At 37.3% G+C, this 23,363-nt stretch overlaps 1 long non-coding RNA gene across 2 annotated transcripts in view; it reads right to left on the reverse strand.

Annotated features, from left to right (window-relative positions):
* Positions 1-22,852, reverse strand: part of LOC123334571 — a 37,822-nt gene extending 14,970 nt beyond the window's left edge. For both annotated transcript variants that reach the window (XR_006552594.2, XR_006552593.2), the window contains exon 1: positions 22,609-22,852. This is a non-coding gene — a long non-coding RNA (uncharacterized LOC123334571). The remainder of the gene's footprint in view (positions 1-22,608) is intronic.
* Positions 22,853-23,363: the final 511 nt, after the last annotated feature.

Consider the following 23,363-nt stretch of genomic DNA (forward strand, 5'->3'; position numbering starts at 1 on the left):
GCTCTACATTTAACACATGCAATCTTGTGATTTTATGAATTAATTTTGTACTATAATGCAGCACCCTTGGCTTTCCAGATGGTGCTAGTGGTAAAGAACCCATCTGCCAGTTCAGGAGACATAAAGAGATGCGAGTTTGATCCCTGGGTTGGGATGATCCCCTGGAGGAGGGTATGACAATCCACTCAAACATGCTTGCCTGGAAAATCCCATGGACAGAGGAACCTGGTGGGCTACAGTCCATAGAGTCAAAATGAGTTGAACACGACTGAAGTGACTTGGCAGGTACTTGGCACTCTTTTATGATCAGACTTAAGGTGCTGTTTTCAGAAATCCTGGCCCTGTGCCTGGCTAAGGCCCTTTATTTTAGGACAAAGTCCTAAAACTGCTTTCTTATCCACAATTTAAGGTAGAAAATTAAAGCCCCACATTCCTCATTTTCTTTCTTCAAGTTCTTTTGTGTACGCTTAAGTAACCAGCAAACTCCTTTATGGTCTTTATTTTCACAGAAGTGTTCTAAACCAGCACCACTTGACCTAAAGTATAGCATTTTCTAATCACTTGATTTTAGGTGTCCTCATAATCATTTAACTAACTACTTTTCCACTGTATGGAACAGACAACCGGTGTCACTTTACTACTTGCAACAGGGTTATTAAGGAAGTTAAATTTAATAAGATCAAGGAACCAATTCCAGATGTCCCAGAAAATATTTGGATAATACATCCTCAAGTTTTTATTTCTCTAGAGACACTTGAGGATCAATTTCAGTGTCAGGGTTGCAAAGCCACAATTTTACAGTATGGAATAAGACTTGTTACACAAATTATAAAAATTCCACATTCAAAGTTTTTGGCAAAGTTTACAGGAAGTCGTTGCCTCTCATCTGGTGGTGGATTAGAAGGCACTGTAGGTTAGCAGAGATGGCAGTCAGGAAGAAAAGTTATGCATGGAGCAGAGGAAGACAAGGCATACTGGAATTATTGCAGATTAACTGGAATCAGTGTCTCACCACCTCCAGTCTGAGTCATGTGGGAGTTCTGAAGAAGCCGACTTCTTTTTTCTACAGTCTGCACGTACCTGGCCCAAATGCAAAGTAAACTGAAGGAAGAGGTCCGATGGCATCTGGGTGAGCTGCAGTGCTGATGACTGCCCGAGGCCACCAGTTCAGTCCCAAATGCATGCACTTCAGGAATGCGTCTGATGATATGTACCAACCATCCAAACACAGCAGAGGCCACCCTCCTTCCACTTTCCAAATCCTAAGTAAATTTTTCTTGCTGCCAACAGCCATACAGGGAAAGGAATTCTGGAAAATCTAGCTCTAGAATCACCACAGGTGTTGTTTAGTCATTGCGTTCAACTCTTTTGTGACCCCGTGATTATACAGTTTGCCAGGCTCCTCTGTCCACAGGATTTCCTAGGCAAGAACACCTGAGTGAGCAGCCATTTCCTTCTCCAGGGTATCTTCCTGACCCAGGGATTGAATCTGCGTTTCCTGAGGATTCTTTAATACTCAGCCACCTGGGAAGCCCGATCACCACAGCAAGCAAAGCCATAAAATGTGGGAAATATTTTTCTATATATATATATTTTTTTTCTAATGAACTTAACTTCATGAAGTTCGTAACTTCATGAAGTTGAATACTCTCAAGCTTGCAGTCTGTATACTCTCAATCATACTGGGAGTCACTTTCTAGATTTTGAGGAAGTAAGTAAGTGTTAGTCGTTCAGACTCTTTGCAAGCCCACCAGACTCCTCTGTCCATGGGATTCTCCAGGCAAGAATACTGGAGTGGGTTGCCATTCCCTTCCTCAAGGGATCTTTCCTACCCAGAGAGCGAACCTGGGTCTCCTGCATTGCAGGTGGATGCTTTATCCTCTGAGCCACCAGGGAAGCCAGGTCAGTGCTGCTTACCACTCATGATCTTAACATTTTCCCACTTAATAATTTCTTCCACACATGTGACCAAAAAAGTTAGGAAAAATGCAGCAACCCTGCTGGCAAGGCTCCAGGCTCCCTACATCCTTCTGCACCAACCCACTATGACAATCGTTAATTGTCATGTATGTATGTGTTTTACATATCTTTGTCTCTACATGTTTCAGTCTGGATATTTTTCTCTCCTCTTTTTTTAGTTCAGTAATTTTCTTCACTTATATTTACCTTCTGTAAAGCCTTCTACTGACTTTCACATTTTAATTTCTAAAATTATGTTTATGTATATAATTTAAAAGTTTCTATCAGTTATTTTTCATGCTTCTAGCTCTCTGCAAAAGTTCTCAATATTGTCTTATATTTCATTTAATATATGCAGTATATTATTTTAGTCTTACCTTTTAACTGTACTCATTATCTGAATAAACTGTGGATCTGTTCATACTGTATATTTTATTTATTTTCTTTAAATTGTGATTATGTTATCTTGAGTTTTGTATATCTAGTTACTTTTGATTAGGTATCTTCCACTGTTGTTGTTCAGTCGCTCAGTCATGTCCGACTCTTTGAGACCCCATGGACTGCAGCACGCCAGGCTTCCCTGTCCTTCATCATCTCCCAGGGCTTGCTCAAATTCATGTCCACTGAGTCAGTGATTTCATCCAACCATCTCATCCTGTCTCCCCCTTCTCATCCTACCTTCAGTCTTTCCCAGCATCAGGGTCTTTTCAAATGAGTCAGCTCTTTGCATCAGGTGGCCAAAGTATTGGAGATTCAGTTTCAGCATCAGTTCTTCTAATGAATATTCAAGATTGATTTCCTTGAATATTAATAGTAATATTTATTATATTATTATAATTATTATAACATTAATAATATTATTAATTATAATATAATTAATATTATTGATTAATAATAATGATAATACTAACTGGTTTGATCTCCTCGCTATTCAAGGGACTCTCAAGAGTCTTCTCCAACATCAGAACTCAAAAGCATCAATTCTTTGGCATTCAGCCTTCTTTATGGTCCAACTCTCACATCCACACACAACCACTGGAAAAACCATAGCTTTGACTAGATAGGCCTTTGTTGGCAAAGTAATGTCTCTGCTTTTTAATATGCTATCTACGTTCGTCATAGCTTTTCTTCCATGGAGTAAGTGTCTTTTAATTTCGAGGCTGCAGTCACCATGTGCAGTGATTTTGGAGCCCAAGAAAATAATGTCTGTCACTGTTTCCATTGTTTCCTCATCTATTTGCCATGAAGTGATGGAACCGGATGCCATGATCTTCATTTATTGAATGTTGAATTTTAAGCCAGATTTTTCACACTCCTCTTTCATCTTCAAGCGGTTCTTTAGTTCCTCTTCACTTTCTGCCATGAGAGTGGTGTCATCTGCATATCTGAAGTTATTGATATTACTCCCAGTGATCTTGATTCCAGCTTGTGCTTCATCCAGCCAGGCATTTCGCATGATGTACTCTGCATTAGATATTTTAAAATGTACACATAATTGGATTCTTGGTTATTATTTTCCTACATATAGTATTTGCATTTCCTTCTGGTAAGTGGCTAAGTTAGAAAGGATTTAGCTCAGTTCAGTCGGTCAGTCATGTCTGACTCTTTTTGACCCCATGAATCACAGCAGGCCAGGCCTCCCTGTCCATCACCAACTCCCGGAGTTCACCCAAACTCATGTCCATCAAGTGGGTGATGCAATCCAGCCATCTCATCCTCTGTTGTCTGCTTCTCCTCCTGCCCCCAATCTCTCCCAGCATCAGGGTCTTCTCCAATGGGTCAACTCTTCACATGAGGTGGCCAAAGTATTGCAGTTTCATCTTCAGCATCAGTCCTTCCAATGAACACCCAGGACTGATCTCCTTTAGGATGGACTGGTTGGATCTCCTTGCAGTCCAAGTGAGTCTCAAGAGTCTTCTCCAACACCACAGTTCAAAAGCATCAATTCTTCAGCGCTCAGCTTTCTTCATAGTCCAACTCTCACATCCATACATAACCACTGGAAAAACCATAGCCTTGACTAGATGGACCTTTGTTGGCAAAGTAATGTCTCTGCTTTTGAATATGCTATCTAGGTTGGTCATAACTTTCCTTCCAAGGAGTAAGCATCTTCTAATTTCATGGCTGCAATCACCATCTGCAGTGATTTTGGAGCCCCCAAAAATAGTCTGACACTGTTTCCACTGTTTCCCCATCTATTTGCCATGAAGTGATGGGACCAGATGCCATGATCTTCATTTTCTGAATGTTGACCTTTAAGCCAACTTTTTAAGTCTCCTCTTTCACGTTCATCAAAAGGCTTTTGAGTTCCTCTTCATTTTCTGCCATAAGGGTGGTGTCATCTGCATATCTGAGGTGACTGATATTTCTCCCAGCAATCTTGATTCCAGCTTGTACTTCTTCCAGCCCAGCGTTTCTCGTGATGTACTCTGCATATAAGTTAAAGAAGCAGGGTGGCGATAAACAGCCTTGACATACTCCTTTTCCTATTTGGAACCAGTCTGTTGTTCCATGTCCAGTTCTAACTGTTGCTTCCTGACCTGCATACAGGTCTCTCAAGAGGCAGGTCAGGTGGTCTGGTATTCCCATCTCTTTCAGAATTTTCCACAGTTTATTGTGATTCACACAGTCAAAGGCTTTGGCATAGTCAATAAAGCAGAAATAGATGTTTTTCTGGAACTCTCTTGCTTTTGCGATGATCCAGCGGATGTTGGCAATTTGATCTCTGGTTCCTCTGCCTTTTCTAGTAAGGATTGATCCATATCAAATATATAAAGGTCTAAGAAGTTATAATAATAACAAAAATACTTTCCTTTGGTGGCACTGAAGATTCCTACAGCAAAAACATTTTTCTAAAATAAATTAATAAGAAAAAGTATATATTTATCATGATTCTCTATAAACTGTATTAAAAGCTAACCAAATGACTCAATAAATGTTTTTTTCCCATGGAGAATTATAGCTAACAAGTAGAAGAAAAACATGAGAATTGAAAAACATCATTTGTAGACTCTAATGAAATTTTTAAAAACAAAACAATTTTGCTGAAATTAATAGAGTGAAATGCTGATGGGGAAATTAACAATGAAAGTAAAGATAATTAATTTATCAGTTTGATAAAAAGGGGTATGTGTCTCATGAACACATGTTATAAAGAAGTCCACGTAACCACCATTAGAGATGTATTGCTCCTACAAATTGATCCTAAATCTAATAAAATCTCTAAATATAATCACCAGTTCAAACACACTGGTGACTAACAGTCAGATATTACATATATCTTTTTTTTTTAATTTATTTTATTTTTAAACTTTACATAATTGTATTAGTTTTGCCAAATATCAAAATGAATCCACCACAGGTATACATGTGTTCCCCATCCTGAACCCTCCTCCCTCCTTCCTCCCCATACCATCCCTCTGGGTCATCCCAGTGCACCAGCCCCAAGCATCCAGTATCTTTAAAAGATCAGTGGAAAAAATTCAAGGTGGGGAGATGTCAAGGAATAGAAGTTTTAAAGACATAAAATTATAAAAAGTGTGAACAGCTTACTGTAGTAGATAAACTGTACATATCTGATAAGCAGTTTTTAATCCAGGATGTGAGTTATTTATTTGTATAATTTGGTTAGTGATATCTTTTTACAAAAGGTAGAATACTTTTGCAAATTGTCACATATCTAACATTAACTTATGCACAGAATCTTATGAATATATCGGATTGATTTGAAAACAAATTACTCCTAAAATTTTAGTAATTTTAGTAATTTTCCAATTCTTTGTCCCTTCTTTACCAATTGCAATATGTTTATACAAATGTAAATCATTTGTAAATGCTGCGTGCATGCAGCAATTGCTGATATTGAAATATTAATGAGTTACATTTCTTAACTCAAAAGCTCCCTACAAGTTAATACAAATAAATGTTATATTTCTTCTTGTGAGTTTATATTAGGATGTAAACTCCAAAGCAAGCCACACTGAAATTTTTAAAGTTCTTTTTATCCTCAATGGAAATACACTGATGTTACACACTTCAAAAGCAGAAAAGTTCAATGGAGAGAATTTTATATTGATATATAGAGAATAAAGGGCCAGAAAAAATCTCCTACAGCATCTCTGAAATCACCTGAGATTCGCTTGAAATTTTATTTCACTGAGATGAGATTCAGGGAAATGTGTAATGCCACTATGTGAGGTTTACACATGCATTCACTTCATTTTTGCCAGTAACCCTTTGAACACCCTCAGTTATTTCTGCACATAACCATCCATTATGAGACACAGATATTTTTATATGCCCATTCCAAGGCAAGAGAATATACTATTCATGACAGGAAATACTAGTTTTTATGGCCTGAGGCCTAAAAGGAATTAGTGTATTCTAAACTTAGCAGATCAGATGAGGCTAAAATAAATATTACACATCACTTGTCTATTTGTGCATTCATTTTAAAATACATTTTTTCTTGGTTAAATATTTGTGAAGCAACTATGTTAGCTGGGTAGTGAATTTTTATTTAGGTACTCATTTAATCATTTGCCAGAAGATAACAGAAATGGGAGAAATAAGGATGGGTTGAAAACAAGGAGAGAAGAGTTGGCTTCTTCGATTTTGTGCTAGCAAGTAACATTTCAACATTTCTTTCTTAAAGAAATCAAAAGAGGAAAAAACAGTAGTACTAATTCTCTAAGGAAAAAATAAAAGCCTCATAAATTATTGAAGAGAGAACTGGAGGGGTGGAGTCGACTTTTCTGAAAAGAAATTTTCAATAGCCTAAACATGAGAAAACTGAGCGCCAAAGAATTGATGCTTTTGAACTGTGATGTTGGAGAAAACTCTTGAGACTCCCTTGGACTGCAAGGAGATCCAACCAGTTCATCCTAAAGGAAATCAGTCCTGAATAGTCATTGGAAGGACTGATGCTGAAGCTGAAACTCCAATACTTTGGCCACCAGATGCAAAGAACTGACTCATTGGAAAAGACCCTGATGCTGGGAAAGATTGAAGACAGGAGGAAATGGGGGTGACAGAGAATGAGATAGTTGGATGGCATGCATCGTGGACTCACTGGACATGAACTTGAGTAGGCTCCAGGAGTTGGTGATGGACAGGGAAGCCTGGTGTGCTGCAGTCCATGGATGCACAAAGAGTTGGACATGACTGAGTGACTGAACTGAACTGAAACATGAGAAATATCTGACAGGGCTTGCACATGGCAACCTCCTATATGCAGATGAACTCAACATAGAAGACATACAAAATGATACATGCACACCTGTTACCAGTCAGAGTGCATGGGGCTGAACATGGCCTTCATCCCTTCATGTGACTGACAGAGTCAGGTCACATAGCTGCCATCCTCAGACCCTCTGCACTATGAACTGCAATAAAAAGACATCTCTGAATATTGTTCACTGTTGCTTAGAACCCTCTGATTTGCATCTTAATTTAGAGTGTGCTTTTTTGCCATAGGCACCGACCCATGATTACAGAAGTTACATGAGAAAAATGACTTTGAACATGCCAAGGTTTGGCGTTTAAGTAGAGGATACTGGGGAAAAAATGCATGGTATTTCTGGAAAATGAATGCAACATCCTGTCTTCTTCTCTTTCCTCCCCAAACTAGTTGGGGAGACTGGGCAATAATGCACTTTCTAAATTTCCATTTACTCTCTATAAAGAGAAACAATACATACCTCAGAACAATTTAATGATTTGATTAAATAGCACATATAAAACATTTAACATAATGTCCAAATATGGCAGGCATTCGGAAAGTTCGAGGTATTACTACTAATATTATTGTCATTATCATCAGTCAAGCCTCCAACAGAAAACAAATCCAAATCAAGTGGTTCACAGAAACAGTCATGAAAGACAGATTAGAGATTTGGGCTGGATTCCAGAAGCCAACCAGAGCTGCTGGAGCAAACTGAGTTTAGAAACAATGGAGAAATGCTACCTCTGGTCCTGAAGGGACAAGAGGAAGAAAGTGTGTTCCTGGAACACTGTGAGGGCTAGAGTCTGAGCGGACAGGATCTGAGTCATGAAAGCACACAGGTGCTGCCAGAAGAGCGGCTCTGAAGTTAGAAGGTGCAGGTAAGCAAGCCCCATACCCTTCTTCCATCCTCTGAACTCTTGCCAGTGTTCCTCACTAGTTGAAACAAACTGGGTGAACAATTCTAAACCTAGCCCTATGGAAAATTAAATGAGGCAGAAAAGAAGATTAACTTGAAAGGGTAGAGGTAGCAAATTAGTTCATTCTCCACACCCACATTAGGACATACTAAAAAATTCTTTAATCTACAAGACTTTCTCCCCCACTGCCCCCCAATTCCCATATAAATATGCATGGTTTCCAGGAGAATAAATTAATAATTTTTCTCAACACCACAAAGAAGCAATTTGACTGAATCTGAACTTAAATATATTATGAGAATGCACTTAGAATTAGGAAATAAAGCTATCAACAACCAGTCTCCATTATGGTCTCCCTTATGTTCCAATAGCAAGGTATGGATGGTCTTCTAAGGAAAAATAAAATGAAAAACCCATTGAAGTCAGACTCCAAAATAAAGAAGAGCTCAGTTTATGCTCAGAAATTACATAACTCTTCAAACCATGGTGGAGCAGCCCATGCTGAGCTGATAATGAAAGATATTTAAGATACTCTGATCATGGCTAAGAGCAGATACAAGAGAAAAGATATTAAGAACAGGATTTAGGGAGATGTAAAGATAATTTCTTCTTTATCTGTTTCTCTTTATTGTTTTCAGGGTTATTTCTTTCTCTGCCTCGCCCCTTCCCTTACTTTCTCTACCACCTCCCTCTCTCTCTCCTGTAACTAGAGTTATTAGAATACTATCTCCCAGGTAGGAGAGAATCCCTGATTTGGGGAACATTGCCTACAGATTAGGAGTTACACAAATTTTGCAGAGAAATCAGGTTTACCAGTAAACAAGTTCCATCTGAAGCTTCAAACACTGTAAGTTAAAAAGCCTTCTTGTACATATTTCAGCCCAAAGAACCACTGAACTTCCTCTAAAAATTGTCATTTTTTCAAAGAGAAATGAACCACCAGCCAAATGGATATTTGGATACTCATGGAGAAAACTACACATACTGATAAAAAAACTACACAAAGATCCGAACCACTTTTCCTCAGGAATCTTTGCATTATAAAGGCATCAGAGGCTCTGCACACAGCAACATAGTTCCAGAAAAGCATGATTGGCGGTTTTAGTTGGAAAGAAGCTGTCATTTAGAAATCAGGCAAAACAATCTTCAGGGCTTGAGACTGGGCAGGTACCTAGATATCTCACTAAGATATTAAAATTATCTACAAAAAGAGGGAAACATAGAATGTGTAAATAGCTTAATGCTGAAATTATTATTACACATCCTCAAAAATATATATAATTTTGGATCTTGCCTAGAAGAGGATAAAATAAAGTTGTTCTATTTTTTTTTCTCTCCACCCATGTATTAGTTACATATCACCAGTGTATTTATCCTAATAGTCGTCAATCTGATCTCTGTCTAGGCCATGATATACTTCTTGTTTGAAATTCCATTAATAAGAACAAAACAGGCAGTTAAAAAATCATGGACTGCATTGTATGAGACAAAGGATGTGTTGATCAATTATCTGGATATCCATATCAATACTTTAATAAGAAAATTAGTATTTCATTTTATACTGTTTTCTACAGATCATTTTTTACTTTCTCCAACATATGCTGCTTCTCCTTTTCATTTTTGAAAGACAAATTATAAAATAATACCAACCTTTTAGGCAGTTAAGAAGTAATCACAGGTGAGTGGACAAAGAAAATATCATAAACACACATAATGGAATTTTACTCACTCTTAAAAAGGAAGGGAATCCTGCCATTTGTGACAATATGGATGGACCTAGAGGCCATTATGCTAAGTGAAATGAGTCAGTTACAGAAGGACAAATATTACATACACCAATTATATGGAGCATCTAAAATAGTCAAGTTAATAGACTCAGAGAATAGAATGGTGGTTGCTAAGGACTAAAGAAAGGATGAAGAAATGAGCAGTTAGTGTTCAATGGATGTAACAGTCTAGTTATACAAGATGAACAAGTTCTAGAGACCTGTTGTGCAGCATTTTGCCTATAGATAACTACACTGTACTGTGCACTTTTTTTTTTTTTTCCAGTGGAAGATCTCATTTTATGTGTTCTTACCACAAAACCAAAGGGTTTCCCAGGTGGCTCAGTGGTAAAGAATCGGCCTGCCAATGCAGGAGACACAAGAGATGTTAAGTTCAATCTCCAGGTCAGGAAGATCCCCTTGCTAAGGAAATGGCAACTCACTCCAGTATTCTTGCCTGGGAAATCCCATGGACAAAGGAGTCTGGTGGGATAAAGCCCACAGGGTTGCAAAGAGTCTAACACAACTGAGTGACCAAGCATGCATGCATGCACCACAAAACCAAACCAAACTAAAGCAAAAACCAAAGGAACACGAGCAAACTATTAGAGGAGACATACATGTCAATTACCTTTATTGTGGTGATGGTTTTTTGAAGTCTGCCTAAGTCCACATCCATAGCATTGTCTGCAGGCTTTTTGTATATCAATTACATATCTGAATAATGCTGTTTTAAAAAGACATATTTTTAAAAAGAATCAAATGCTAATAGTCAAATAATACACCTGGTAATTTCTTCTTCCTGTAACGATGTGTATCATATGTGTACACTGGTCAGCCAAAATTGTGTCCAAACTTAGATATAAATACTTATTGACTGAAGTAAAGTGAAGTGAAGTGAAAGTCGCTCTTTCATGTCCAACTCTTTGTGACCCCATGGACTATAGCCTGTCAGACTCCTCTGTCCATGGAATTCTCCAAGCAAGAATACTGGAGTGGGTAGCCATTCCCTTCTCCAGGGGATCTTCCTAACCAAGGGATTGAACCCAGGTCTCCCACATTGCAGGCAGATTCTTTACTGTCTGAGCTTGAACTATTATTGTGGGATTCTGAGTAATAATCTATGTGCACTATATTCATTGGCAGGGAAAGTAACTGAGCATGCATTGCATGCACCACAAAACCAAACCAAACTAAAACAAAAACCAAAGGAAAACAAGAAAACTATTGGAGGAGATACACATGTCAATTACCTTTATTGTGGTGAGATTTTATGGAGTCTGCATAAGTCCAAATCCGTAACTCTTAATTAATATTTCTTATATTATAATAAGAGATTGTATACTGAATGTTTCAAATTTAATTTAAAAGCTTATCTTTCTTCCAGGTTTCTATACAGAGCAGAAGAGAACTCTTGAGGCTCCACCTACCTAAATAGTACCGATAACTCGTTAATATTAATGAACGATCTCAAATAATCTTTCTTGAGCAACAATTGTATTTCAATTTCAATAATTTTTCCCTTTATAAACCCCAAATATAAGCCTATAAATAATGAAGCAAACTAAAATCTATTGTTTGCAATCTTACTGTAGATCCAAATCTGGTGTAATTATTCTTATCTAGCTTACCAAATTGACTTAGGCACTGCAGTTGACTGAATTTCTTACTACTTTATGAAGCCTCCTCAATCAATAAGGAAACAATAAAACAGGTAAATATATTATTTAATGTTTCCAAGCCACATTTAAAAGATAATTAATGGATACAAGACTTATTTTAGCAGTTTCTTGGGTTCATGGATTGCTATATCCACTGATAACACATCAAACATATGCATAAACATCTACACAGTCTATCTAATGCATACTATGAATGTGTTCTTTTTACCTGTTGATTGGTTTTCTATAAAATGTGCCTTCCCATCTTTCTTCATACAGCTAGCCAAAAAGTTGGTAACACTTCAGTGATGACTGTGGTAAAGAAGAAAAAATCTGGGAGCCAGAAAAACAAGTGTGCATACACATGCAAGCACATAGAATGCAGATGGCAGACAAGGCATTGCTACTGAACACAGAGGATAGCAAGATTCCACCCCATTATCATCCCATTCATCTGGATATGTTACAATTGTATTTACCCACAATGTATACTTCCTAGGTGGTGCTAGTGGAAAAGAACCCACCTGCCAATGAGGAGATGTAAGAGTTATGGGCTGGAGGTCAAGAAGAGGGCATAGCAACCCACTCCAGTATTCTTGCCTCAAGAATCCCATGGGCAGAGGATCCTGGCGGGCTCAAGTCCATAGGGTCACAAAGAGTCAGACAGACAGGACTGAAGCGACTTCGCACGCTCACACATGGTCCTAAAAGTTTTCATATATCTTCTAAATATTTATTAGTGGTCCCTAAAACTCTGGTAAGATACTCATGAAACTTAGTTATTGATAAAAGAGACATACTATGTATTTTGGAAGAAGGAGTGTGGGAATCAGTTTGTTGGAATAATTGCTTTTGGAAAATGACCACAATGAATAAATGGTAATTGCTTTCCTGAGCTGATTAGTTTTAATTTTGAAGTATTTTGAATTCAAGTGTTTCTTTCTGGCCGCCCTCCTGCTCACTACTACTGAAACCACACAGGAGTCTTTCCTTTAATTAATTAGGGTGTAATTAAACAGCAGGTACCTACACAGAAGCTGGAGAGTTGCTTCCATCTGTTCTTCAGGGTCTCCGGGCGGTGACAAGAGAGTTTCCCCATGAATTTTACCTTAAGCAGTTTTTGTATTTTAATTTTAAGCTATCTCTTTTATAAATTGCTCTTATGATTTCGCTTGATAATTTAACACTTCAAAATTGGAGCCCCTCCAGCATTTACCCTGAAAACATACAAAAAGGGATTATGAAGGGGAGGAGAGAATGTCTTTTATAAAATTCACATTGGCAAACACAATTTAAAAAGTATGTAATTCACTTATTAATGTAAAACAGTGGGCAGATACCATTTCATGAGAGCAATCAATTTTAATTTGAAGATACGGGGGCTTCATAGACATGGAGAAGATTAACAATATTCCAGAATGTAGAGGGTGGGATGAGTTTTAGGGGAGGCATATATTAGTATCTTATTTTTAGCTTGGAAGAGTCCCCAAACTTCCAAAACGAGAAATGTAATTTTTGCTAAAAAAAAAAAAAAAAGTTTCCAGAAACAAGAAGTAAAAACAGTAACACTTGGTTCTCAGATAACAGGATACACATACCACTTGCTAATGTATATTCTAATTTTTAATGTATCTCTCATATTTCTTCAACAAAACTGCAAGATTCTGGAGAAGATATCTCCTTGGATTCATTTATTTATCCCCACAGAAGACACTAAAGTGCTCAGTGGCTAGTTGCTGAATGGTAACAATTCAATTAGCTATTTATTTCCTGCCCATTATATAAACCCTACTTTGCCTCTTGATCATACAGTACGTTTATACCTGGGAAAGGCTAGTGCTTTGAATGGTTGTAGAGGTCAGAGCTTGTTTCACTTTGAAAATAAAACTGAAGCGTTCTAGTTATATTTTCAGGACATTTACCTCTAAAAGAAAAGGTTTTGATGAATATCATGCAGGGTAGGATATTGGGGATGGGATGACAAAAATAAAGGAAATCCATAAGGTCTGAGGAGAAGGAAATGGCAACCCACTCCAATATTCTTGCCTGGAAAATTCCATGGACGGAGGAGCCTGGTAGGCTACAGTCCATGGGGTCGCAAAAAGTCAGACACGACTTAGCAACTTCATTTCATTCATTTCACTCACTTCATTCTTCATCACTGGAGAAGGAAATGGCAACCCACTCCAGTATTCTTGCCTGGAAAATGCCATGAACAGAGAAGCCTGGTGAGCCATGGTGCACGGAGTCGCGGAGAGTTGGACACGACTGAAGTGACTGAGCATGCATGCATAAGGTCTGAGTTTATAATAGAAGCTTATTTTGTCTGGATATTAGAAAAACAAATTGATTTGCCTACAGCAGTAAGTTAAAACAATGCCACACTTTAAGAACCAAAACACAAATATTGATTACAATTTATTATTAAAGTAAACCATCATTCATTGATTCAATAAATACGTGTTAACTTATGTGGTGACTAAACACAAACTAGGGCTTCCCTGGTGGCTCAGAGGTTAAAGCGTCTGCCTGCAATGCGGGAGACCTGGGTTTAATCCCTGGGTCAGGAAGATCCCCTGGAGAAGGAAATGGCACTCCACTCCAGTATTCTTGCCTGGTGGGCTACAGTCCACGGGATCACAAAGAGTCGGACACGACTGAGTGATTTCACTTTCACTTTAAACACAAACAAATCCCCGCACACATAGAATATAGGCCTTTGTTAAAACTGACAAAATGTTTTTGGGACAAAGAAACTGCAAAAGAGTAAACAGCAAAACGGCTGTAGTAGAGTGTTTTGCCCAGTCAAGCAGACAAGGAAATGACCACTGACTTGAGATGAGAAGAGTGAGTCAGACTTGACCAGGGGGAAAAGGAAGAGTTTCTGAGCCAAGGGAACAGCACACGCAGAAACTGTAGGTTTCCACAGAACGAGAAGGCTGTTGTGGTTGGTCAGTGAAGGGCAACGGCAGATGCAGCAAAGAGGGTGGTGGCGGTAGTAAGGGACTGATGCAAATTACAGACAGACAGACAGACCAGTATTTTTACATGATATTAGGATGGTTTCCACACTTCTCTGAGTTTCATCAATTTTAAATACACACGCAAAACCTGACTTGTGAAGGGCAAATAAAGTTTAATATGAATAAGATTTTACATGGTACACGTGAAAGAATGACTTCTGTTACCTAAGGTTTCCTTGCCATTACAAATCAAAATGCTATAGATTTAATGCAAAGGAAAGATTAGAAATCTATGCTGTCAGCAGGTAAGCAGAATCAGCTTTATAAAAATTAAAGAGAAGCTGAAGAAGTTATTGAGGTCAATATAGTTAATATGTGTGTGAGCAGTGATAATATAACAATCTGATTAAATGAATATGCTTAATATTGGTGACCTTAACACAAACCTTATAGCAACAACCATCCATAGGCACCTAAAACTGCAAATGAAATATCATTTGCCCAAATTAAAGTATAGTAGAAGTGATTGATGATTTGATCTGTTGCAAAGATTAATAACTTTAAGACATGACATTATACATTACAGACACAAGTTGTTAAAGGTTATTAACACTAAGCACTTTGAGATAGAAACAAAACAGAAAAGTTAATTAAGAAATTTGAAAGCAATACAATACAAAATTCAGACTAGAAAAAAATGATTTCAATGATTCTTAACCATAACTTACCCATTATATAAGATAAAATGACAGTCTATTTCTAAAATTAAGCATTCTATAGATACAGAAAATGATTGCATGATTGCAAGTGACACAATAAATTGTGTGTGTGTGTGTGTGTGTGTGTGTGTGGGTGCTGTTGGTGGTATTATTGTTCAGTTGCTCAGTCATGTCCAACTCTTTGGTGACCCCATGGGCTGTAGCCCACCAGGTTTCTCTGTTCATGGGATTTCCCAGGCAAGAATACTGAAGGGGGTTGCTATTTCCTTCTCCAGCGGGTCTTTCGGACCTACGGATTGAACCTGTATCTCCTGCATTGGCAGGCAGATTCCTTACTGGGGAGCCACCAGGAAAGTCCTGTGTGTTTGTGTTACCATGTGGGTTACTATATGGTACTGAATGACGCAGTTATACTACTAAATTTTACAGAAAAGATCAAGACTCAAATATTATCTAACTAGTTAGAAAGCTAAATATTATTATGACCATAATACATGTAAGATGGCAAAATTACTGAAATTCATCTGCTAGAATGAATTTTGGAACAAAGACATTATAAAACTTGAACACTTCGGCTAATTCTCCAGTTGTTACACAGTATGTATTACAATTTAAATACAGTGATAGAGGATGCTGATAGTTTTAGTACCACGCATCTCTATCCCTATTTCAGTTTTTCAAAGTCAACTCTCAGTTTTCATTCTTTATCCCGTTTTAGACTACTACATTTGTACTACTATTTATTGATTCAACAAGTGACATAAGATAATTTGTCTTTAGGATTTAGGATTTAAAAGAGGATTTAGCTCTTTTGCAAGACTGTCTCCCTTCACTTTTCTCTCCATACTATCACCTATTCATAATATTTAATTAATTCAGACAGATATTATATTGTTATGTTATGCAAATGTCATTCACCATTAAATCCTGTAGTTTTGTGTTCTATCTCATTTGTGAACATATACAGTGAATAGAACATCCAGAAGCTACTCATTGCTTGAGTTTCATCTACTTGTCTGTATATGCTATGATTGATATTCTTCCTCCACCTATTCCAATAGATTTTTAAAATATCTGTTCTCAAATATGAAATATTTTCAAATGCCTCAACTGTTTTATCAGTTCTACAGACTTTATCACTTACCTATCAGAAACAACTTCCTTATCCATGTCAGATTTTTAATAGGAACTTTACTCTTTTTGCATGAATCCTCTCCATTTTCCCCGTTACTTTTCTTTTTTTCTGGAAAATTTCTTATTCCTTTTCCAATACGAATTCTATGCTGTCCCAAAGTCATCATGAACTTCACTCAACATTTTCATGGCTTGGGTATCTGTTTCCTCAGTTCCTAACTTTGAATCTATTCTCTTGTTCACATGGAGTACACTTTGAAGCATATATTGTAACTTCCCCTTGTTCTACTTCAACATTAATAATGACTTTGAGTGTAGAATTCAAGATTTTAAATAATTTTTGTTGCAGAATATAGAGGTATTGCTCTATTGTCTTCTAGTGAAGTTCAGGATTCTCTTAGCTGCTCAGTCTCATCTGGCTCTTTGTGACCCCATGAACTGTAGCCCACCAGGCTCCTCTGTCCATGGAATTCTCCAGACAATACTGGAGTGAGTTGCTATTTCTTCTTACTTGTTTTTGATTCTCAAGTCTTTGCCTGAGACAAGTACTGCTCTTATTTGGGGATCTTTTATTTTATCCCTAGTGTTAAAAAATTCACGATGATGTGATTTAGCATTTATATTTTATCTTTTGTACTGTGGGACACTTACTATATGAAGACTAATGCTTTGAGTTCTGGAAATGTTCTTTTATTTCTCTGATACTTTCCTGTCTTTCAGTTTCTTAAAAAATATGTGAGACTCCCCACTCTGAATTGATATTCTCATATCCACATATACACATGGATATATCTAAATATATATGATTGTTGCAAGGATCAAGTGAAATAATATGCAAGTATTTAATAAAAATCAGACACTGTAATCCATACCTTTTGTTTTCCAAACAATGTTCTGAGTACCACATGTACCTACACGAAAGCCAATGAACTAAAGGGGGAACACTCCCAATTGAAAGGCATCCCTGCTACTTGAGACTTGGTTTCATGAGATCCATCTGTAGGCCAGATATCATGAGAGTACAAAGATTATTCTCTGGACTTTTACCTGCTATCCCCTGGTCTTGTATTGTACAGTCTTAACTGATCAAATTTTATTTGCTTTTTTATGATGTATGTATGACTGCTTCTAGAAAAATCTCTTGCCATTTTTCAGCCATATTTTTTCTATATCTGCATAGTATTTTCTTGCACATTGTGTCATTTGTAGTCTTATATTTACAGGAAACCATTTTCCTAATATTAGGGTAAAATTATTCACCAATCCACTATTTTCTCAGAAATAATATGTGTCCTGATAGAACAACGATTATAATATTATACCTACAATACATACCTAATGCCAGGGAAGTGTTATTGAAGAATAACTGTCGATACTCCAAGATACACAAATATAAAATAATTTTTAAGATAATTGAAAGTAAAAGTTAAGCAGGTGATACTGTCTGATTCAGCTGATATGGTAATAAATTTCCAAAAAGATGGTGCAAAATTTAAAAATTAAACCATGGAATATGTCATTTGGTATGTAGCTTAATTGAATCACTAAGAATGATTGTATTTGGCTAAGAAACATATGAATTTTGCCCCCACACTTTTTTTAAGTCATTACAAATGGATATGTTTATATAAATTGATATTTAAGCATTCAGCAATATGATGATATAGATTCCAGAATTTTATTGTTGTTGCCACTTTTATAATATTGTTTAGAGTTTAAGATTTGAGTATTTCCTATATGGCAACATTTGTAGATGCTAAGCTGCAAATTTGTGGTCTCTTGTTAGTGAAACAAAAGACATATTTCAAACATACTGTGATAATTGTCACACCTCCTTTTCCCCTTCAAAACTGCTTTGCATCTCTATTCCTCTTTTGCACTTTTTAATTTAAAATTTCTATGTATGCCTTCATCTTATCATCTCATCTTCTTTCATATACATTTCTCTTAATTTTGGGAGGCCTTTCATTGTTTAAAATAAGCTTGCCCTGTTATTCTCTTGCTCTCCTGCTCTCCGTTCTGTACCTGTTCTGCCTTGATTTATGCTCTAAAAGACATGCTCCCAAGGACTGTACTCCCAAGGTCAGGGCTTGGTGCTGCCCAGGTTTATATGTTGCTCTGTCCGTGTAAAGCAAGAAGAGGAGGTAAGAGGCTACAGGGAGTCAAGCTTTCCCTCCACTTTCCCTCTCTGCTGTGGGCCATGTTTCTCTCAGGGGCTGATTGCTGCGTAGCCTCAGTGCCCACTGGGGCCCTCTGTTTCTTTCCCTCTCTTCTTCAGATCTACAGCGGGGAAGAGGGAAAATATTCTTTGTTGGTTTATTTACTGCTACTTAAACCTTTGAAAACAGTCCTTTATTTTACATTATTTGATAGAATGCTAGTGCTCATCTTTCCTGTCCTGACAACTCATTAAAAAACTACTCATTTTCTTAAGTCATAATTACATATCAATATATCTCTCTGTATCTATCCATCTAACCTTTTCCTTTTATCTCAAGCTCTCTTTCACTAGGAAACCTACAATTTCTAGAAGTAAAGTGAATATAATGTAACTTTGACACTCAGGTACAATTATTCCTCTGAAATTCCCCTATGACCTTCTGTAATCTCAAGCCAATGATATTATTTATGACCTCTTTCTTAATATTTCTTAGGTGATTAACCCTGATGATCACTTGTTTATGAATACTCTTTTCTTCATTGTTCTCTTTTAATTCCCTTTCATCTTTCTCTTATCATGGCCCTACCGTCTTTCCTCTGTCTCTTCAGTGTGACCCTTTTCAAAATTCTACTCATCCTTCCAGGTACTCTCATGGACTTAATGATCACAGGTAAATCTCCAAACCTGTGCCATTTGCTGAATTCTGTATCTCATTTAACTGTATAACACTTTCACCATCACTCCTTCTCAAAACCTGAGAGTCACCTTAACTTCTTCTTTTCTCCCTTTACATAAAATCAAATGACTTATTTTCACATCTATCTCAACGTCATCTCTTTCCTTTCCCTCTTCCTTCACCCGAGTGAAGGCATTATTTCTTCTATTGATATATTGTATTGTTAATATTGTAGGTATTTCCTCCCAGATTTTTCTAACTACACTTTTTCCTGGGTATTACATCCTATTAGAGTGCTATGATTCCACTGCTCAAGATTCCTTACTGGCTCTCTGTGACATAAATCTAGATTTCTAAATGTGATGCTAACGACTCAACTTGATTTGGCCCCAATGTGACTCTCCAATTAATCTTAGCCTTCACCAGTTTCCTAACTCACTTCACTGTTTTTTCTCAACCTGTCCCCTTCAAGCTGGTAAAACTTTCTCCTCTAAATTCATTTCTCAAAAGCATGTCTATATTTGAGACTTAACACTAATCATGCTCTACTTCTTGATCTCCACTCAAAACTAGATTTTTTTTTTCCTCCTAGTACTCCAACAACAAAAATATAACTTTTAAAAATTACTAGCTGCATTCCTTTACAGATATGAAAAGTGCAAATCTTATCTCATATATTATTTTGTGTGCAACAGATGACACAAATTATATTATCACTGTATTCCTCAAATGTCTATCAAAGCACCTAGAAGAATGAGGACCTTCATCTAATTACAGTAATTTATATTTGGATGGGTTCAGCTCACTAGGGCTCACTGAGATGCTTCTATGAATATCGCCAGATTCCCTGAATTCTCAGCATTAAGTCAATTAACCTAATCTTTGGTAATGCTCTCTTCTGTTGTAACCGAAAGCAGTGTTGGTGATTGCTCAATGTAATTGAATGTGCCAAAAGTTCAGTTGTTCTGATTCTCCATAGACTACCAAGACAGATGGTCAACTGGCAGGAGCCCAGAAACACTAGTTCTACCTATTAAGAACCATCTAAACAACTAAATCTTACAAATCCTGACATAACCATTATGTTTTATTATCACAATTTGCTAATAGTCACTACTATTTTCAAATAACAGTATTTCTTAAGGACATGCATTTGGATGGCTGAAAATTACTTTAGAACTTGAATTTTAAGAATCACAACATTATAATTTCTTCTTCCTAGCTTTGCCACTACTTTTACTTTGACATTTTTAGCTAAGTGCTTCGTTATGTGGGAGGGGACACTGTACCTTGAACTGTTTCAATTCAGTCTTGATTTAAAAATACTAAATTGGAAACTGTGCAATAAAGGACATTTACATCATACCAAAGTTATATATCAGTCAGTCAGCAAATAAGAGCCCAAGTACCAGAGGCAGGTAATACAAGAATCCAAAATGAATTCTATTCTCAGAGGTGACAGAGTACTGATTCTCTAGCATGCTTGGAGGAGGCCCTGAGGTTAGATCAGCTTGGATGGAATTTCCTGTTTTGCTGCATGAAATTTCCATGATGAAAATGGAAGATGGGAGAAGAAAGGGGGAAGAAAAGAATAAAATAAATGAAAAGAAAATACCTCACAAAAGTTGCATGGTTTCAAATTCCAGAGAGAGTTTTAAATACAAATAAGTAAAACCACATTAACATGAGATAGCCCTTTCAATTTGGGTTTTATTTTCACTGTGGTGATCATGTTCACATGTGCATTAAAAAAGGGGGAGAATTGAAACAGTAATTTGATTCAAAAAGACTCTTAACAAAGAACCACTTATTTCTTAAAGTACAAGATGTTTGTGGTCAAGAACATCTATCAGAAGAATATCTAAATTCTAAAATGTGACTAGTCTGATTGTACCAACTCAATTTATCATGAAAAAATAATAATAATACTGGTATTTCTGGGACTCTGTTTAGAAGCAGTGACAAGTAATGGTTACATAATTTTAAAAATCTAAAATTTAGTTTTTTAATATTTTGACTCAGGCCTTCTGTTGTTCACTTGACTTGTTAAGGTCATGTTATAATGTCATTAGGTCTGAAAGTTTTTTTTTTTTTTAAATAATGTGAATGGGATTACTTATACTTTCTTATTTCAGCAACATAGCAGCAAATCCTCAGATTTACAACTTACAGGAAAATATAAGCATTTATTATGAGTATTAAATTCCTATTAGTTCAAATATCTACTGTATTATTCTCATTCGAGAAACATTTTAAAACAAGTAATGATATTAACTATCTAATGTTTGCTGTGTGTGAGGTAAAAAATTTTAGAAGTAAACACAAAAGAATAATATAGGAAATCACACTCTCCAATGTCTATACTATTTTTGAGATTAATTTAAATAAGAAAAAAAACCACAATACTCCCCCAAAAGAAGATGACAAAGAATATCAGTTTTTCCAATAGCAGATTAAAAAACCACAGGGTGAAAAATTCGTGGCTGTAAAACTGTGAAGGTTTTTATTCTTAGAAGATATAAATCAGGATTACTATTAGGTCAAGAGCATTACACAGAATTTTAAAGAGAGCATTAGAGGGGTAGTAGCTGGCAATCCTTTGTGTTTGTAGCCTAAAAGCAAATTAGATTTGCTTTTTTCCACCATCGAATATATCCCCAGAGTTAGAAAAAAGTATGATTTTCTTCCTTGCATTTTTTTCTCTGAATAAACAATTAATGAATAGTAAAACCATCCACCACCCTTGTGAAGGCTTTTGTCTAGGAAATATTTGTGAGCTCTTGTCATGCATTACAGGTACCAACTTCTCAAACTTTATCTAATTGGTCTGGTGCTTATCTTTTTCTCATCGTACTATTCTAGCATACATATATATTTTTAAAAATAGGATGGCTCTGTGTTGTATGTCACTTCCAGTATTCATCGTTTTTCTTTTTTTTAGAATCTTGTAGAACACACTGTGGAGAAGGCAATAGCACCCCACTCCAGTACTCTTGCTTGGAAAATCCCATGGAGGGAGGAGCCTGGTAGGCTGCAGTCCATGGGGTCGCTAAGAGTCAGACACCACTGAGCGACTTCACTTTCACCTTTCACTTTCATGCATTGGAGAAGGAAATGGCAACCCACTCCAGTGTTCTTGCCTGGAGAATCCCAGGGACTGGGAAGCCTGGTGGGCTGCCGTCTATGGGGTCCGCACAGAGTCGGACACTACTGAAGCGACTTAGCAGCAGTAGCAGCAGCAGCAGCAGAACACACTGAGGGAGGGAAATTTTTCAAAAATGAAAGAGGCTGCAGGAAGACTTAGAAAGGGTAGTGGGAACAGCAGAAGGCAGCCTCTGGGTCGTGACAATATAATGCTTCTAGATGACAAACTTGCTTGTTTAGCTAAATCAGATAAGGGGAGGAGCACACTAACTGTTACTGCCTACCTTCTCAATGGGGTTACCTGTATCGCAGTCAAGTCAATCCTCCAGCGACCAATATGGATCATCAAGATGGTTGAACTGACTCCGCTGTGCCTGACGGTCTGTTGGCTGGGACACACATTCACAGCAAGATATGCACAGGAATATTAATTATGGAGACAAGCGAGAAGCATGAGACTGCACGCTGGAAACTCTCGCAGAAAGCTGCAGTCGGCTCACGCGGAGTTCCCCGCACCCTCGGCAGAGCTCCTGCTCACTGAGCACAGGCGGGGCTGTCGCCCTGCTGCTTTATGTTAATTAGAGAATAAATAAGTGGCCAACTGGAGTCTGTGGGCATATGTTGGTCAACTGTCTCTGTCTAATTAGGTTGTAAGCCCACTGGGCAGGGGCCTCGTTTAAATCTATGTTCTGGAAAGCACTTAGTGCCTTCATTGAGACCCAGTGAATGTGAGAGACTAGGGCAAATGACTGAGGTTTAATAAGCAAGAAAAAACTTCTAAGAATGTGTGTGTGTGAAAGAGAGAGAGAGTGAGTATGGTATCTTGTAGAAGGTTAACTGAATCCTTTGGGCAAAGAATGGAATTTTACTTTTGATGTTGTTTAGTCGCTAAGTTGTGTCCAACTCTTTTGCAGACCCTATGGACTGACTGTAGCCAGTCAGGCTCCTCTGTCCCTGGTATTCTCCAGGCAAGAATCCTGGAGTGGGTTGCCATTTCCTCCTCCAGAGGATCTTCCCAACACAGGGATGAACCTGCATC

Source organism: Bubalus bubalis, chromosome 7 (assembly GCF_019923935.1).
Source record: "Bubalus bubalis isolate 160015118507 breed Murrah chromosome 7, NDDB_SH_1, whole genome shotgun sequence".
Lineage (NCBI taxonomy): Eukaryota > Metazoa > Chordata > Mammalia > Artiodactyla > Bovidae > Bubalus > Bubalus bubalis.